This window comes from Octopus sinensis, linkage group LG15 (assembly GCF_006345805.1).
Source record: "Octopus sinensis linkage group LG15, ASM634580v1, whole genome shotgun sequence".
Classification (NCBI taxonomy): domain Eukaryota; kingdom Metazoa; phylum Mollusca; class Cephalopoda; order Octopoda; family Octopodidae; genus Octopus; species Octopus sinensis.
This window is the reverse complement of record NC_043011.1, coordinates 35290527-35295526: the sequence shown is the minus strand read 5'-3', so window position 1 is coordinate 35295526 and position 5000 is coordinate 35290527. Positions and strand designations below refer to the sequence as shown.

The window sequence follows — 5000 nt, the reverse complement described above, 5'->3', positions numbered from 1 at the left end:
GGAACCGCTCGAATACTCCGTAAGGTGCTGAAAAATAAGAGGTGTTACCTTAGTTCACTGCTAGTGAGCAGTTGACACTGTAATACATCTCCAGCGTTAGAAGCTGTGCAAAGGCAATAATAATAATAATAACAATAACAATAATGATAATAATAATAACTTATAATAATAGTGATAAGAATAACGATAAGAATTATCATTATCATTATTATTATTAATAGAGTAGTAGTAGTAGTAGTAGTATAGTAGTAGTAGTAGTAGTAAGTAGTAGTAGTAGTAGTAGTATCATTGTTGTTATTGTTCTCGTTTCATTGTAAACAGATGTATTTGCCTACCGCTGGAAATAATTTTTTTTTAAATTCGATTATTTTACAAACAGATGTTTGCACGTCTATTCTGGTTCTTAGGGTAAACAATAGATCTGTGTTTGAGACATTAAATTTCTCTGGAAAATTGTTCTTTACATTTTTTAATAAGACTTTTTCTACTGGTGAAGGAGAAAGAGGAGCTAAAAGCAAATAATGAAGTACTTTATAAATTCCTGAAAAAACATAAGATAAGTTTCTAATTCCACAGAAACTAATTTAAAAAAAATAAAAGGATAAATGAAATTTTTTTGTAACTATATAAACTTACGAAATTATTATGAAACAGACTCACAAATATAATCACTATTTGGCACTTGAAAATACAAATATGACCGACATGAAAAGTACTAACAGCAAGAGCAACGACGAATATTTACAAGATATTAATAAAATATATTCATTGTTTGTATTACAAAACAGGCAGGTGTAAACACAGATCGTATCCAGTGAAATAAAGCAGTGTAGTAGACGTATGTTACAAAAGCGTGTGCCTCCTTGCCTGAGAAATTATTCGGGGACTGGAAAGGAGCAGGTTCACTTAATCTGGCAGCGTAAAGGTCAGCGTATACTCTTAAATGAATAAGGTGGTGAATTTGAGAGTGTGTACATGGTCTTTAAAACTAAAGGCAAGAATTCAGGCCGGTCTTCTGTTCCACACAACTAGCCACAACCTGGTGACGCAATATATGGGATGATGTAAAACGGAGGTCACTACAAGAGAGTTTGCTGGTGAATTTGATTTCGGCACTTCGCTTCCTTTGCAATTCAGTCGATGGAAACAGAATGGCAAGTGGTCAGATGGTTTTCTTAATGTACGTACGTTATTTGATGATGTCCTCCGAAGCTCAAAGAACTATCCTGGAACTGTTTTCCATTCTAGACGAAGACGAGAGTAAGACGATAAACTTGTGGCTAAGAAAAGACCAGCTGTTATACGCATAGCTGTAAAAGCCACTCGTGCGATATCCTCACAGAGAAGCTGGAATTGCAGAGAAAGGCTGACAGTCACTTAGCGTTTCGGCAAAAAGAGAACGATAGAATAAGTACTAGGCTTACAAAGAATAAGTCCTGGGGTCTATTTGTTCGACTGAAGGTGGTGCTCAGCATGGCCGCAGTCAATTGACTGAAACAAGTAAAAGGGTAAAAGGATTAAAATTCATGTCTACACATACATTTTTGTGCCATCTTACTGCACTTACTCAAGAGATAATTGATGATTTCGTCCCGTTTTCTGCAGATTCTACGTTTGCTGTCTGACTGAGTTTTGTCGATCTTTGTTTTTATCAAATTCGTCATAATGGTTTGTTTCCGGAAAGTTGTAATTAGGGCTTCGGTCTTTTGTTTCGAGTTGCCACTTACAGCCGCAGCGAGCGTTCTTCCAGCATTCTCGTTTCTTTTTTTTTTTTTTGCATTGATTGGCCTTCTTACTCCATTTCTTTCCATCTGCTTCCTCAGTTGTTCTTCCTTTTCTTCAGTAACTTTTAAGATATCTCTAGTCTCTAGCCACCGATGGTGTTCTTTCTTCACTCTGCATGACATATTTTCAACCCCACTATCACAGTATTGAAAAACTTGTTTTTATGACAGCTACTGCTCCTATCACTATCGGAATAGTTGGGCTTTTAAGATGCCACATTTGTTTATCTCAGTTTCAAGATTCTTGTATTTTGCAAGTATTTCGTCCCTTTTGCGGACACATTTCCATCATCAGTATAATCATGTCAACGAGAAAGCAGGTCTAGCTTTTTAAAATCTTTAATAATAATTCCAGGGCGGTTTGCATTGATAATACGATCTGTGTGGACGCTAAAGTCCCAAAGGATTGTTACCCCTTCAGTTTCAGTTACTAGTTGTGGTTTGTGTTCATACAAGTTTTCTCTAAGTTCTACATTATAGTGTTTGCATATTATCCAGGGGATATATTTCACCACGCTATCGTGTCTGGTCTTATATTCAGTTGCTGTTAGTGTGGGGCATCATGATATTATATGATCAGTAGTTTCAAATTGTGCGTTGTGTATCTCGCATTTGGTATCTGCTCCGTTTCTAAGAATATTTGTCTGATAATTTCTTCTATAGAGGCTCTGATCCTCGGCAGCGCAAATAAAACCTTCTGTTTCAGCCTTTAATCTAGAACTTCACAGCCACTGATGGTTTTGGGTTTGGTCTCAATCAGTGTCCTAAGTGCGAAGTGGGAATTGGTCCTCCAGAGATTTTTTGTAATTTTTCTCTAAATGTTTTTAGACCATCTGACTTTGCCATACCTCTGTGAAATTTTTCTGCTTTAGATGGAATTAGGTCAACTTTATCCCTTAGATGTACGTCTGCAGTTCTCAGTAGTTTCCTGTATTTTCATATCAATTTGAGTACGGAGTGGAGTTTCTTTTGGTTTTCGCGATAACCTTCTGAGTACAAATTCCGCCGGGGTCAACTTTGCATTTCATCCTTTCGGGGTTGATGAGATAAATACCTGTTTCTTTACTACCCACAAGGGGCTAAACACAGAGAGGACAAACAAGGACAGACAAACGGATTAAGTCGATTACTTCGACCCCAGTGTGTAACTGGTACTTAATTTATCGACCCCGAAAGGATGAAAGGCAAAGTGGACCTCGGCGGAATTTGAACTCAGAACGTGACGGCAGACGAAATACGGCCACGCATTTCGCCCGGCGTGCTAACGTTTCTGCCAGCTCGCCGCCATAATTTTTTTTTTTTATGGAACGCTTCACGAATTTGCATGTCATCCTTGCGCAGGGACCATGCTAATCTTCTCCGTATCGTTCCAATTTTAGAATATGTACCGCCGTAGCTAGATGAGATAAATACCAGTCACGCACTGGGGTCGATGTAACTGACCATCTTTCTCCTTAATAACAGTTGTTATTTTTTAAATTTTGCTTTTGTTGACATCGGTCGTGCTTCGCTTCGCTTTCAGCAATACTGGGTTCTGCCATATTTCATTTAATGAAAAAAGAAAAAAAAAATTGGACTATTTGCAAACAAGAGATTTCTGGAAATCTTGACAAAATATTTGTCTTTTAAGCATTTATTTAACTTTTTAAAATAAAAACAAAAAAAAAAGGAAAAGAAAAATCGTTCATTTCCAAATCTTTAAAGATGGCTTCTTCCTCGTCTGGAGTAGAGGCAAGAGGAAATATCGGGAAAACGAGGGAAAATAGTTAAAGATTGTGAAAATGAAAAAATACAGAATGAAAATAAATTCTAGACAAATAAAAAAGAGAATGGTAACAATTTAAACAAACAGATGCGATTTACAAACACAAGCATACACATTGACACTTCGTAAAATTTACAGAAAAAAAAAACATAAGTGTAGAAATCTGCAATGTAATAACCAAAATAATTTTCACAACAATGTGCTATCTCTTTTTTTTTTCTCTTTTACTTGTTTCAGTCATTTGAACTGCGGCCATGCTGGAGCACCGCCTTTTAGTCGAGCAAATCGACCCCAGGACTTATTCTTGGAAGCCTAGTACTTATTCTATCGGTCTATTTTGCCGAACCACTAAGTTACGGGAACGTAAGCACACCACCATCGGTTGTCAAGCGATGTTGTGGGGACAAGCACAGACATACAAACATATACACACATGTACATACATATATATATATTTATATATACATATATACGACGGGCTTCTTTCAGTTTCCGTCTACCAAATCCATTCACAAGGCTTTGGTCGGCTCGAGGCTATAGTAGAAGACACTTGCCCAAGGTGTCACGCAGGGGGAATGAACCCGGATCAATGTGGTTGGTAAGCAAGCTACTTACCATACAGCCACTCCTGCTTCGTAAATTTTACAAAGTGTCATAAATATCTTTTCTAATGTTTGGAGCCAAAAAGCGGCATTACACATGGTTTAGCTCTCTGAAAACATACAGGAAATAGTAGATGTAAACCACAATAAATGAGTTTTCTTGCTTGACGATTTTATCGAACAAAAGGCAAAAAGAAAAAGTATATAGCTCTGCCTCTCGAAAAGCGGAGAGGTTTTAAGTGTGCCCGCAAAGGGCCAATTTGTGAGACTGTGTCTCTACTATCTGTCAATGTCAGAGTTACAGAACCACGCGCGCTTTGTTTTCAAAACTGAGTATTGGTTAAAGAGGTAGGCCAAGTTGGTGCGTCATACAATCGTCCATACACAAATACCGCGATACTTGGATTTAATGGTTGCGTGAAACGTAGATGCTTTTCTAATGGAATTCTATGAAGACAAAGTGGAATTGCTAATTAAGAGATGTCGACGCTAACTGGACCAACCATATGATTATAAAAATACATTTGGATGATGGAGTAAAATTGATCACTCCTCTACTAACTTATCATAACCGAAAAGGCCGCTGATTAGGAGTAGTTATCTTCTTGATTGAGGACTTTGAGATGGTGATAGTCCAACGCAGAAATGCTCTCGAGCATATTGAAGTACATTAATAATTTAGACACAAAGCGAGCGGTTGTGCAGAGAGTAACTTAGTCGATAGCATCGATTCTTACTGATCCTGAAGGCATGAATGAAAGAACTGACATTATAATGTCTCCTCGTTATACATTATAATTCTTCAAATTCACCACGCAAGCGCAGTTTCAGACTGAAAAATTATAATGT

General features: G+C 37.4%; 1 protein-coding gene and 1 non-coding gene across 2 annotated transcripts in view; one reads left to right on the top strand and one right to left on the bottom strand.

Moving 5' to 3' along the window:
* LOC115219673 (coiled-coil domain-containing protein 148-like) overlaps positions 1–5000 on the top strand; it is a 68195-nt gene that overhangs the window by 56647 nt on the left and 6548 nt on the right. The gene's annotated exons all lie outside the window — the stretch shown is intronic.
* On the bottom strand, positions 3081–3184 carry LOC115220066. The gene has a single exon (XR_003882452.1). It is a non-coding gene; the product is annotated as a U6 spliceosomal RNA (small nuclear RNA).